Here is a 14,745-nt window from a genome sequence, read left to right on the forward strand (position 1 = left end):
AAATGTTTTTTTAGGCCTGTCCAGAATGTCGCTAGTTCGGCATGACCGGGGTCACTGTTTTTGTGTCGTGAAAACCCCAAAAAAATATCTGCAATTTTTTGTGAAAATGGTTATAAAATGTTTTTTTAGGCCTGTCCAGAATGTCGCTAGTTCGGCATGACCGGGGTCACTGTTTTTGTGTCGTGAAAACCCCCAAAAAAATATCTGCAATTTTTTGTGAAAATGGTTATAAAATGTTTTTTTAGGCCTGTCCAAAATGTCGCTAGTTCGGCATGATCGGAGTCGTTGTTTTTGGTGACAAAAATAGAAATCTGCAATTTTTTGTGAAAATAGTTTTAAAATGTTTTTTTAGGCCTGTCCAGAATGTCGCTAGTTCGGTCACTGTTTTTGTGTCGTGAAAATGAAAAAAAAATATCTGCATTTTTTTGTGAGAATAGTTATAAAATGTTTTTTTTAGGCCTGTCCAGAATGTCGATAGTTCGGCATGATCGGAGTCATTGTTTTTGCTGACAAAAATAGAAATCTGCAATTTTTTGTGAAAATAGTTTTAAAATGTTTTTTTAGGCCTGTCCAGAATGTCGCTAGTTCGGCATGACCGGGGTCACTGTTTTTGTGTCGTGAAAATGAAAAAAAATATCTGCAATTTTTGTGAAAATGGTTATAAAATGTTTTTTAAGGCCTGTCCAGAATGTCGATAGTTCGGCATGACCGGGGTCACTGTTTTTGTGTCAAAAATGAAAAAAAAAATCTGAGCTATTTTTGTGAAAATTGTTCTAAAATGTTTTTTTAGGCCTGTCCAAAATGTCGCTAGTTCGGCATGATCGGAGTCATTGTTTTTGGTGACAAAAATAGAAATCTGCAATTTTTGTGAAAATAGTTTTAAAATGTTTTTTAGGCCTGTCCAGAATGTCGCTAGTTCGGCATTTTGTGTCGTGAAAATGAAAAAAAATATCTGCAATTTTTTGTGAAAATGGTTATAAAATGTTTTTTTAGGCCTGTCCAGAATGTCGATAGTTCGGCATGACCGGGGTCACTGTTTTTGTGTCAAAAATGAAAAAAAAAATCTGATCTATTTTTGTGAAAATTGTTTTAAAATGTTTTTTTAGGCCTGTCCAGAATGTCGCTAGTTCGGCATGACCGGGGTCACTGTTTTTGTGTCGTGAAAACCCCCAAAAAATATCTGCAATTTTTGTGAAAATGGTTATAAAATGTTTTTTTAGGCCTGTCCAGAATGTCGATAGTTCGGCATGACCGGGGTCACTGTTTTTGTGTCAAAAAATGAAAAAAAAATATCTGCAATTTTTTGTGAAAATGGTTATAAAATGTTTTTTTAGGCCTGTCCAGAATGTCAATAGTTCGGCATGACCGGGGTCACTGTTTTTGTGTCAAAAAATGAAAAAAAAAAATCTGAGCTATTTTTGTGAAAATTGTTCTAAAATGTTTTTTTTAGGCCTGTCCAAAATGTCGCTAGTTCGGCATGATCGGAGTCGTTGTTTTTGGTGACAAAAATAGAAATCTGCAATTTTTGTGAAAATAGTTTTAAAATGTTTTTTAGGCCTGTCCAGAATGTCGCTAGTTCGGCATGACCGGGGTCACTGTTTTTGTGTCAAAAAATGAAAAAAAATATCTGCAATTTTTTGTGAAAATGGTTATAAAATGTTTTTTTAGGCTTGTCCAGAATGTCGCTAGTTCGGCATGATCGGAGTCGTTGTTTTTGGTGACAAAAATAGAAATCTGCAATTTTTGTGAAAATGGTTATAAAATGTTTTTTTAGGCCTGTCCAGAATGTCGATAGTTCGGCATGACCGGGGTCACTGTTTTTGTGTAAAAAAATGAAAAAAAAAAATCTGAGCTATTTTTGTGAAAATTGTTTTAAAATGTTGTTTTTAGGCCTGTCCAGAATGTCGCTAGTTCGGCATGACCGGGGTCACTGTTTTTGTGTCGTGAAAACCCAAAAAAAAATCTGATCTATTTTTGTGAAAATGGTTATAAAATGTTTTTTTAGGCCTGTCCAAAATGTCGATAGTTCGGCATGACCGGGGTCACTGTTTTTGTGTCGTGAAAATGAAAAAAAAATATCTGCAATTTTTTGTGAAAATGGTTAAAAAATGTTTTTTTAGGCCTGTCCAAAATGTCGATAGTTCGGCATGTTTTTGTGTCAAAAAATGAAAAAAAAAAATCTGATCTATTTTTGTGAAAATGGTTATAAAATGTTTTTTTAGGCCTGTCCAAAATGTCGATAGTTCGGCATGACCGGGGTCACTGTTTTTGTGTCGTGAAAATGAAAAAAAAATATCTGCAATTTTTTGTGAAAATGGTTAAAAAATGTTTTTTTAGGCCTGTCCAAAATGTCGATAGTTCGGCATGTTTTTGTGTCAAAAAATGAAAAAAAAAATCTGATCTATTTTTGTGAAAATTGTTTTAAAATGTTTTTTTAGGCCTGTCCAGAATGTCGCTAGTTCGGCATGACCGGGGTCACTGTTTTTGTGTCGTGAAAACCCCCAAAAAATATCTGCAATTTTTTGTGAAAATGGTTATAAAATGTTTTTTTAGGCCTGTCCAGAATGTCGATAGTTCGGCATGACCGGGGTCACTGTTTTTGTGTCAAAAAATGAAAAAAAAAATCTGAGCTATTTTTGTGAAAATTTTTCTAAAATGTTTTTTTTAGGCCTGTCCAAAATGTCGCTAGTTCGGCATGATCGGAGTCATTGTTTTTGGTGACAAAAATAGAAATCTGCAATTTTTGTGAAAATAGTTTTAAAATGTTTTTTAGGCCTGTCCAGAATGTCGCTAGTTCGGTCACTGTTTTTGTGTCGTGAAAATGAAAAAAAAATATCTGCATTTTTTTGTGAGAATAGTTATAAAATGTTTTTTTTAGGCCTGTCCAGAATGTCGATAGTTCGGCATGATCGGAGTCGTTGTTTTTGGTGACAAAAATAGAAATCTGCAATTTTTTGTGAAAATAGTTTTAAAATGTTTTTTAGGCCTGTCCAGAATGTCGCTAGTTCGGCATGACCGGGGTCACTGTTTTTGTGTTAAAAAAATAAAAAATAAATATCTGCAATTTTTTGTGAAAATGGTTATAAAATGTTTTTTTAGGCCTGTCCAGAATGTCGATAGTTCGGCATTACCGGGGTCACTGTTTTTGTGTCAAAAAATGAAAAAAAACAAATCTGAGCTATTTTTGTGAAAATTGTTTTAAAATGTTGTTTTTAGGCCTGTCCAGAATGTCGCTAGTTCGGCATGACCGGGGTCACTGTTTTTGTCGTGAAAACCAAAAAAAAATATCTGCAATTTTTTGTGAAAATTGTTATAAAATGTTTTTTTAGGCCTGTCCAGAATGTCGCTAGTTCGGCATGACCGGGGTCACTGTTTTTGTGTCGTGAAAATGAAAAAAAAATATCTGCAATTCTTTGTGAAAATGGTTATAAAATGTTTTTTTAGGCCTGTCCAGAATGTCGATAGTTCGGCATGACCGGGGTCACTGTTTTTGTGTAAAAAAATGAAGAAAAAAAAATCTGAGCTATTTTTGTGAAAATTGTTCTAAAATGTTTTTTTTAGGCCTGTCCAAAATGTCGCTAGTTCGGCATGATCGGAGTCATTGTTTTTGGTGACAAAAATAGAAATCTGCAATTTTTGTGAAAATAGTTTTAAAATGTTTTTTTAGGCCTGTCCAGAATGTCGCTAGTTCGGTCACTGTTTTTGTGTCGTGAAAATGAAAAAAAAATATCTGCATTTTTTTGTGAGAATAGTTATAAAATGTTTTTTTTAGGCCTGTCCAAAATGTCGCTAGTTCGGCATGATCGGAGTCATTGTTTTTGGTGACAAAAATAGAAATCTGCAATTTTTTGTGAAAATAGTTTTAAAATGTTTTTTTAGGCCTGTCCAGAATGTCGCTAGTTCGGCATGATCGGAGTGGTTGTTTTTGGTGACAAAAATTGAAATCTGCAATTTTTTGTGAAAATAGTTTTAAAATGTTTTTTTAGGCCTGTCCAGAATGTCGCTAGTTCGGCATGACCGGGGTCACTGTTTTTGTGTCAAAAAAATAAAAAATAGAAATCTGCAATTTTTTGTGAAAATAGTTTTAAAATGTTTTTTTAGGCCTGTCCAGAATGTCGCTGGTTCGGTCACTGTTTTTGTGTCGTGAAAATGAAAAAAAAATATCTGCATTTTTTTGTGAGAATAGTTATAAAATGTTTTTTTTAGGCCTGTCCAGAATGTCGATAGTTCGGCATGACCGGGGTCACTGTTTTTGTGTCGTGAAAATGAAAAAAAAAACATCTGCAATTTTTTGTGAAAATGGTTAAAAAATGTTTTTTTAGGCCTGTCCAAAATGTCGATAGTTCGGCATGACCGGGGTCACTGTTTTTGTGTCAAAAAATGAAAAAAAAAAATCTGATCTATTTTTGTGAAAATTGTTTTAAAATGTTTTTTTAGGCCTGTCCAGAATGTCGCTAGTTCGGCATGACCGGGGTCACTGTTTTTGTGTCGTGAAAACCCCAAAAAAATATCTGCAATTTTTTGTGAAAATGGTTATAAAATGTTTTTTTAGGCCTGTCCAGAATGTCGATAGTTCGGCATGACCGGGGTCACTGTTTTTGTGTCAAAAAATGAAAAAAAAAATCTGAGCTATTTTTGTGAAAATTTTTCTAAAATGTTTTTTTTAGGCCTGTCCAAAATGTCGCTAGTTCGGCATGATCGGAGTCATTGTTTTTGGTGACAAAAATAGAAATCTGCAATTTTTTGTGAAAATAGTTTTAAAATGTTTTTTTAGGCCTGTCCAGAATGTCGCTAGTTCGGTCACTGTTTTTGTGTCGTGAAAATGAAAAAAAAATATCTGCATTTTTTTGTGAGAATAGTTATAAAATGTTTTTTTAGGCCTGTCCAGAATGTCGATAGTTCGGCATGACCGGGGTCACTGTTTTTGTGTCAAAAAATGAAAAAAGAAATCTGAGCTATTTTTGTGAAAATTGTTCTAAAATGTTTTTTTTAGGCCTGTCCAAAATTTCGCTAGTTCGGCATGATCGGAGTCATTGTTTTTGGTGACAAAAATAGAAATCTGCAATTTTTTGTGAAAATAGTTTTAAAATGTTTTTTTAGGCCTGTCCAGAATGTCGCTAGTTCGGCATGATCGGAGTCGTTGTTTTTGGTGACAAAAATAGAAATCTGCAATTTTTTGTGAAAATAGTTTTAAAATGTTTTTTTAGGCCTGTCCAGAATGTCGCTAGTTCGGCATGACCGGGGTCACTTTTTTTGTGTCAAAAAAATAAAAAATAAATATCTGCAATTTTTTGTGAAAATGGTTATAAAATGTTTTTTAGGCCTGTCCAGAATGTCGATAGTTTGGCATGACCGGGTCACTGTTTTTGTGTCAAAAAATGAAGGAAAAAAATCTGAGCTATTTTTGTGAAAATTGTTCTAAAATGTTTTTTTTAGGCCTGTCCAAAATGTCGCTAGTTCGGCATGATCGGAGTCGTTGTTTTTGGTGACAAAAATAGAAATCTGCAATTTTTTGTGAAAATAGTTTTAAAATGTTTTTTTAGGCCTGTCCAGAATGTCGCTGGTTCGGTCACTGTTTTTGTGTCGTGAAAATGAAAAAAAAATATCTGCATTTTTTTGTGAGAATAGTTATAAAATGTTTTTTTTAGGCCTGTCCAGAATGTCGATAGTTCGGCATGACCGGGGTCACTGTTTTTGTGTCGTGAAAATGAAAAAAAAACATCTGCAATTTTTTGTGAAAATGGTTAAAAAATGTTTTTTTAGGCCTGTCCAAAATGTCGATAGTTCGGCATGACCGGGGTCACTGTTTTTGTGTCAAAAAAAAAAAAAAAATCTGATCTATTTTTGTGAAAATTGTTTTAAAATGTTTTTTTTAGGCCTGTCCAGAATGTCACTAGTTCGGCATGACCGGGGTCACTGTTTTTGTGTCGTGAAAACCCCAAAAAAATATCTGCAATTTTTTGTGAAAATGGTTATAAAATGTTTTTTTAGGCCTGTCCAGAATGTCGATAGTTCGGCATGACCGGGGTCACTGTTTTTGTGTCAAAAAAGAAAATAAAAAAAATCTGAGCTATTTTTGTGAAAATTTTTCTAAAATGTTTTTTTAGGCCTGTCCAAAATGTCGCTAGTTCGGCATGATCGGAGTCATTGTTTTTGGTGACAAAAATAGAAATCTGCAATTTTTGTGAAAATAGTTTTAAAATGTTTTTTTAGGCCTGTCCAGAATGTCGCTAGTTCGGTCACTGTTTTTGTGTCGTGAAAATGAAAAAAAAATATCTGCATTTTTTTGTGAGAATAGTTATAAAATGTTTTTTTTAGGCCTGTCCAGAATGTCGATAGTTCGGCATGACCGGGGTCACTGTTTTTGTGTCAAAAAATGAAAAAAGAAATCTGAGCTATTTTTGTGAAAATTGTTCTAAAATGTTTTTTTTAGGCCTGTCCAAAATTTCGCTAGTTCGGCATGATCGGAGTCATTGTTTTTGGTGACAAAAATAGAAATCTGCAATTTTTTGTGAAAATAGTTTTAAAATGTTTTTTTAGGCCTGTCCAGAATGTCGCTAGTTCGGCATGACCGGGGTCACTGTTTTTGTGTCGTGAAAACCCCAAAAAAATATCTGCAATTTTTTGTGAAAATGGTTATAAAATGTTTTTTTAGGCCTGTCCAGAATGTCGCTAGTTCGGCATGACCGGGGTCACTGTTTTTGTGTCGTGAAAACCCCCAAAAAAATATCTGCAATTTTTTGTGAAAATGGTTATAAAATGTTTTTTTAGGCCTGTCCAAAATGTCGCTAGTTCGGCATGATCGGAGTCGTTGTTTTTGGTGACAAAAATAGAAATCTGCAATTTTTTGTGAAAATAGTTTTAAAATGTTTTTTTAGGCCTGTCCAGAATGTCGCTAGTTCGGTCACTGTTTTTGTGTCGTGAAAATGAAAAAAAAATATCTGCATTTTTTTGTGAGAATAGTTATAAAATGTTTTTTTAGGCCTGTCCAGAATGTCGATAGTTCGGCATGATCGGAGTCATTGTTTTTGCTGACAAAAATAGAAATCTGCAATTTTTTGTGAAAATAGTTTTAAAATGTTTTTTTAGGCCTGTCCAGAATGTCGCTAGTTCGGCATGACCGGGGTCACTGTTTTTGTGTCGTGAAAATGAAAAAAAAATATCTGCAATTTTTTGTGAAAATGGTTATAAAATGTTTTTTAAGGCCTGTCCAGAATGTCGATAGTTCGGCATGACCGGGGTCACTGTTTTTGTGTCAAAAAATGAAAAAAAAAAATCTGAGCTATTTTTGTGAAAATTGTTCTAAAATGTTTTTTTAGGCCTGTCCAAAATGTCGCTAGTTCGGCATGATCGGAGTCATTGTTTTTGGTGACAAAAATAGAAATCTGCAATTTTTTGTGAAAATAGTTTTAAAATGTTTTTTTAGGCCTGTCCAGAATGTCGCTAGTTCGGCATTTTGTGTCGTGAAAATGAAAAAAAAATATCTGCAATTTTTTGTGAAAATGGTTATAAAATGTTTTTTTAGGCCTGTCCAGAATGTCGATAGTTCGGCATGACCGGGGTCACTGTTTTTGTGTCAAAAAATGAAAAAAAAAAATCTGATCTATTTTTGTGAAAATTGTTTTAAAATGTTTTTTTAGGCCTGTCCAGAATGTCGCTAGTTCGGCATGACCGGGGTCACTGTTTTTGTGTCGTGAAAACCCCCAAAAAATATCTGCAATTTTTTGTGAAAATGGTTATAAAATGTTTTTTTAGGCCTGTCCAGAATGTCGATAGTTCGGCATGACCGGGGTCACTGTTTTTGTGTCAAAAAATGAAAAATAAATATCTGCAATTTTTTGTGAAAATGGTTATAAAATGTTTTTTTAGGCCTGTCCAGAATGTCGATAGTTCGGCATGACCGGGGTCACTGTTTTTGTGTCAAAAAATGAAAAAAAAAATCTGAGCTATTTTTGTGAAAATTGTTCTAAAATGTTTTTTTTAGGCCTGTCCAAAATGTCGCTAGTTCGGCATGATCGGAGTCGTTGTTTTTGGTGACAAAAATAGAAATCTGCAATTTTTTGTGAAAATAGTTTTAAAATGTTTTTTTAGGCCTGTCCAGAATGTCGCTAGTTCGGCATGACCGGGGTCACTGTTTTTGTGTCAAAAAAATGAAAAAAAAATATCTGCAATTTTTTGTGAAAATGGTTATAAAATGTTTTTTTAGGCTTGTCCAGAATGTCGCTAGTTCGGCATGATCGGAGTCGTTGTTTTTGGTGACAAAAATAGAAATCTGCAATTTTTTGTGAAAATGGTTATAAAATGTTTTTTTAGGCCTGTCCAGAATGTCGATAGTTCGGCATGACCGGGGTCACTGTTTTTGTGTAAAAAAATGAAAAAAAAAAATCTGAGCTATTTTTGTGAAAATTGTTTTAAAATGTTGTTTTTAGGCCTGTCCAGAATGTCGCTAGTTCGGCATGACCGGGGTCACTGTTTTTGTGTCGTGAAAACCCAAAAAAAAATCTGATCTATTTTTGTGAAAATGGTTATAAAATGTTTTTTTAGGCCTGTCCAAAATGTCGATAGTTCGGCATGACCGGGGTCACTGTTTTTGTGTCGTGAAAATGAAAAAAAAATATCTGCAATTTTTTGTGAAAATGGTTAAAAAATGTTTTTTTAGGCCTGTCCAAAATGTCGATAGTTCGGCATGTTTTTGTGTCAAAAAATGAAAAAAAAAAATCTGATCTATTTTTGTGAAAATGGTTATAAAATGTTTTTTTAGGCCTGTCCAAAATGTCGATAGTTCGGCATGACCGGGGTCACTGTTTTTGTGTCGTGAAAATGAAAAAAAAATATCTGCAATTTTTTGTGAAAATGGTTAAAAAATGTTTTTTTAGGCCTGTCCAAAATGTCGATAGTTCGGCATGTTTTTGTGTCAAAAAATGAAAAAAAAAAATCTGATCTATTTTTGTGAAAATTGTTTTAAAATGTTTTTTTTAGGCCTGTCCAGAATGTCGCTAGTTCGGCATGACCGGGGTCACTGTTTTTGTGTCGTGAAAACCCCCAAAAAATATCTGCAATTTTTTGTGAAAATGGTTATAAAATGTTTTTTTAGGCCTGTCCAGAATGTCGATAGTTCGGCATGACCGGGGTCACTGTTTTTGTGTCAAAAAATGAAAAAAAAAATCTGAGCTATTTTTGTGAAAATTTTTCTAAAATGTTTTTTTTAGGCCTGTCCAAAATGTCGCTAGTTCGGCATGATCGGAGTCATTGTTTTTGGTGACAAAAATAGAAATCTGCAATTTTTTGTGAAAATAGTTTTAAAATGTTTTTTTAGGCCTGTCCAGAATGTCGCTAGTTCGGTCACTGTTTTTGTGTCGTGAAAATGAAAAAAAAATATCTGCATTTTTTTGTGAGAATAGTTATAAAATGTTTTTTTTAGGCCTGTCCAGAATGTCGATAGTTCGGCATGATCGGAGTCGTTGTTTTTGGTGACAAAAATAGAAATCTGCAATTTTTTGTGAAAATAGTTTTAAAATGTTTTTTTAGGCCTGTCCAGAATGTCGCTAGTTCGGCATGACCGGGGTCACTGTTTTTGTGTTAAAAAAATAAAAAATAAATATCTGCAATTTTTTGTGAAAATGGTTATAAAATGTTTTTTTAGGCCTGTCCAGAATGTCGATAGTTCGGCATTACCGGGGTCACTGTTTTTGTGTCAAAAAATGAAAAAAAACAAATCTGAGCTATTTTTGTGAAAATTGTTTTAAAATGTTGTTTTTAGGCCTGTCCAGAATGTCGCTAGTTCGGCATGACCGGGGTCACTGTTTTTGTCGTGAAAACCAAAAAAAAATATCTGCAATTTTTTGTGAAAATTGTTATAAAATGTTTTTTTAGGCCTGTCCAGAATGTCGCTAGTTCGGCATGACCGGGGTCACTGTTTTTGTGTCGTGAAAATGAAAAAAAAATATCTGCAATTCTTTGTGAAAATGGTTATAAAATGTTTTTTTAGGCCTGTCCAGAATGTCGATAGTTCGGCATGACCGGGGTCACTGTTTTTGTGTAAAAAATGAAGAAAAAAAAATCTGAGCTATTTTTGTGAAAATTGTTCTAAAATGTTTTTTTTAGGCCTGTCCAAAATGTCGCTAGTTCGGCATGATCGGAGTCATTGTTTTTGGTGACAAAAATAGAAATCTGCAATTTTTTGTGAAAATAGTTTTAAAATGTTTTTTTAGGCCTGTCCAGAATGTCGCTAGTTCGGTCACTGTTTTTGTGTCGTGAAAATGAAAAAAAAATATCTGCATTTTTTTGTGAGAATAGTTATAAAATGTTTTTTTTAGGCCTGTCCAAAATGTCGCTAGTTCGGCATGATCGGAGTCATTGTTTTTGGTGACAAAAATAGAAATCTGCAATTTTTTGTGAAAATAGTTTTAAAATGTTTTTTTAGGCCTGTCCAGAATGTCGCTAGTTCGGCATGATCGGAGTGGTTGTTTTTGGTGACAAAAATTGAAATCTGCAATTTTTTGTGAAAATAGTTTTAAAATGTTTTTTTAGGCCTGTCCAGAATGTCGCTAGTTCGGCATGACCGGGGTCACTGTTTTTGTGTCAAAAAAATAAAAAATAGAAATCTGCAATTTTTTGTGAAAATAGTTTTAAAATGTTTTTTTAGGCCTGTCCAGAATGTCGCTGGTTCGGTCACTGTTTTTGTGTCGTGAAAATGAAAAAAAAATATCTGCATTTTTTGTGAGAATAGTTATAAAATGTTTTTTTAGGCCTGTCCAGAATGTCGATAGTTCGGCATGACCGGGGTCACTGTTTTTGTGTCGTGAAAATGAAAAAAAAAACATCTGCAATTTTTTGTGAAAATGGTTAAAAAATGTTTTTTTAGGCCTGTCCAAAATGTCGATAGTTCGGCATGACCGGGGTCACTGTTTTTGTGTCAAAAAATGAAAAAAAAAAATCTGAGCTATTTTTGTGAAAATTGTTTTAAAATGTTTTTTTAGGCCTGTCCAGAATGTCGCTAGTTCGGCATGACCGGGGTCACTGTTTTTGTGTCGTGAAAACCCCAAAAAAATATCTGCAATTTTTTGTGAAAATGGTTATAAAATGTTTTTTTAGGCCTGTCCAGAATGTCGATAGTTCGGCATGACCGGGGTCACTGTTTTTGTGTCAAAAAATGAAAAAAAAAATCTGAGCTATTTTTGTGAAAATTGTTCTAAAATGTTTTTTTTAGGCCTGTCCAAAATGTCGCTAGTTCGGCATGATCGGAGTCATTGTTTTTGGTGACAAAAATAGAAATCTGCAATTTTTTGTGAAAATAGTTTTAAAATGTTTTTTTAGGCCTGTCCAGAATGTCGCTAGTTCGGTCACTGTTTTTGTGTCGTGAAAATGAAAAAAAATATCTGCATTTTTTTGTGAGAATAGTTATAAAATGTTTTTTTTAGGCCTGTCCAGAATGTCGATAGTTCGGCATGACCGGGGTCACTGTTTTTGTGTCAAAAAATGAAAAAAAAAATCTGAGCTATTTTTGTGAAAATTGTTCTAAAATGTTTTTTTTAGGCCTGTCCAAAATGTCGCTAGTTCGGCATGATCGGAGTCATTGTTTTTGGTGACAAAAATAGAAATCTGCAATTTTTTGTGAAAATAGTTTTAAAATGTTTTTTTAGGCCTGTCCAGAATGTCGCTAGTTCGGCATGATCGGAGTCGTTGTTTTTGGTGACAAAAATAGAAATCTGCAATTTTTGTGAAAATAGTTTTAAAATGTTTTTTTAGGCCTGTCCAGAATGTCGCTAGTTCGGCATGACCGGGGTCACTTTTTTTGTGTCAAAAAAATAAAAAATAAATATCTGCAATTTTTTGTGAAAATGGTTATAAAATGTTTTTTTAGGCCTGTCCAGAATGTCGATAGTTTGGCATGACCGGGGTCACTGTTTTTGTGTCAAAAAATGAAGGAAAAAAAATCTGAGCTATTTTTGTGAAAATTGTTCTAAAATGTTTTTTTTAGGCCTGTCCAAAATGTCGCTAGTTCGGCATGATCGGAGTCGTTGTTTTTGGTGACAAAAATAGAAATCTGCAATTTTTTGTGAAAATAGTTTTAAAATGTTTTTTTAGGCCTGTCCAGAATGTCGCTGGTTCGGTCACTGTTTTTGTGTCGTGAAAATGAAAAAAAATATCTGCATTTTTTGTGAGAATAGTTATAAAATGTTTTTTTTAGGCCTGTCCAGAATGTCGATAGTTCGGCATGACCGGGGTCACTGTTTTTGTGTCGTGAAAATGAAAAAAAAACATCTGCAATTTTTTGTGAAAATGGTTAAAAAATGTTTTTTTAGGCCTGTCCAAAATGTCGATAGTTCGGCATGACCGGGGTCACTGTTTTTGTGTCAAAAATGAAAAAAAAAATCTGATCTATTTTTGTGAAAATTGTTTTAAAATGTTTTTTTAGGCCTGTCCAGAATGTCACTAGTTCGGCATGACCGGGGTCACTGTTTTTGTGTCGTGAAAATGAAAAAAAATATCTGCAATTTTTTGTGAAAATGGTTATAAAATGTTTTTTTAGGCCTGTCCAGAATGTCGATAGTTCGGCATGACCGGGGTCACTGTTTTTGTGTCAAAAAATGAAAAAAAAAAATCTGAGCTATTTTTGTGAAAATTTTTCTAAAATGTTTTTTTAGGCCTGTCCAAAATGTCGCTAGTTCGGCATGATCGGAGTCATTGTTTTTGGTGACAAAAATAGAAATCTGCAATTTTTTGTGAAAATAGTTTTAAAATGTTTTTTTAGGCCTGTCCAGAATGTCGCTAGTTCGGCATGACCGGGGTCACTGTTTTTGTGTCAAAAAAATAAAAAATAAATATCTGCAATTTTTTGTGAAAATGGTTATAAAATGTTTTTTTAGGCCTGTCCAGAATGTCGCTAGTTCGGTCACAGTTTTTGTGTCGTGAAAATGAAAAAAAAATATCTGCATTTTTTTGTGAGAATAGTTATAAAATGTTTTTTTTAGGCCTGTCCAGAATGTCGATAGTTCGGCATGACCGGGGTCACTGTTTTTGTGTCGTGAAAATGAAAAAAAAATATCTGCAATTTTTTGTGAAAATGGTTAAAAAATGTTTTTTTAGGCCTGTCCAAAATGTCGATAGTTCGGCATGACCGGGGTCACTGTTTTTGTGTCAAAAAATGAAAAAAAAAAATCTGATCTATTTTTGTGAAAATTGTTTTAAAATGTTTTTTTAGGCCTGTCCAGAATGTCGCTAGTTCGGCATGACCGGGGTCACTGTTTTTGTGTCGTGAAAACCCCCAAAAAATATCTGCAATTTTTTGTGAAAATGGTTATAAAATGTTTTTTTAGGCCTGTCCAGAATGTCGCTAGTTCGGTCACAGTTTTTGTGTCGTGAAAATGAAAAAAAAATATCTGCATTTTTTTGTGAGAATAGTTATAAAATGTTTTTTTTAGGCCTGTCCAGAATGTCGATAGTTCGGCATGACCGGGGTCACTGTTTTTGTGTCAAAAAATGAAGAAAAAAAAATCTTATCTATTTTTGTGAAAATTGTTTTAAAATGTTTTTTTTAGGCCTGTCCAAAATGTCGCTAGTTCGGCATGATCGGAGTCATTGTTTTTGGTGACAAAAATAGAAATCTGCAATTTTTTGTGAAAATAGTTTTAAAATGTTTTTTTAGGCCTGTCCAGAATGTCGCTAGTTCGGTCACTGTTTTTGTGTCGTGAAAATGAAAAAAAAATATCTGCATTTTTTTGTGAGAATAGTTATAAAATGTTTTTTTTAGGCCTGTCCAGAATGTCGATAGTTCGGCATGATCGGAGTCATTGTTTTTGCTGACAAAAATAGAAATCTGCAATTTTTTGTGAAAATAGTTTTAAAATGTTTTTTTAGGCCTGTCCAGAATGTCGCTAGTTCGGCATGACCGGGGTCACTGTTTTTGTGTCGTGAAAATGAAAAAAAAATATCTGCAATTTTTTGTGAAAATGGTTATAAAATGTTTTTTTAGGCCTGTCCAGAATGTCGCTAGTTCGGTCACTGTTTTTGTGTCGTGAAAATGAAAAAAAAATATCTGCATTTTTTTGTGAGAATAGTTATAAAATGTTTTTTTAGGCCTGTCCAGAATGTCGATAGTTCGGCATGACCGTGGTCACTGTTTTTGGAGACAAAAATAGAAATCTGCAATTTTTTGTGAAAATAGTTTTAAAATGTTTTTTTAGGCCTGTCCAGAATGTCGCTAGTTCGGCATGACCGGGGTCACTGTTTTTGTGTCGTGAAAATGAAAAAAAAATATCTGCAATTTTTTGTGAAAATGGTTATAAAATGTTTTTTTAGGCCTGTCCAGAATGTCGCTAGTTCGGCATGACCGGGGTCACTGTTTTTGTGTCGTGAAAACCCCCAAAAAATATCTGCAATTTTTTGTGAAAATGGTTATAAAATGTTTTTTTAGGCCTGTCCAGAATGTCGATAGTTCGGCATGACCGGGGTCACTGTTTTTGTGTCAAAAAATGAAAAAAAAAATCTGAGCTATTTTTGTGAAAATTTTTCTAAAATGTTTTTTTAGGCCTGTCCAAAATGTCGCTAGTTCGGCATGATCGGAGTCATTGTTTTTGGTGACAAAAATAGAAATCTGCAATTTTTTGTGAAAATAGTTTTAAAATGTTTTTTTAGGCCTGTCCAGAATGTCGATAGTTCGGCATGACCGGGGTCACTGTTTTTGTGTCAAAAAATGAAAGAAAAAAATCTGAGCTATTTTTGTGAAAATTGTTCTAAAATGTT

The sequence above is a fragment of the Salmo salar genome, chromosome ssa16 (genome assembly GCF_905237065.1).
Source record: "Salmo salar chromosome ssa16, Ssal_v3.1, whole genome shotgun sequence".
Classification (NCBI taxonomy): domain Eukaryota; kingdom Metazoa; phylum Chordata; class Actinopteri; order Salmoniformes; family Salmonidae; genus Salmo; species Salmo salar.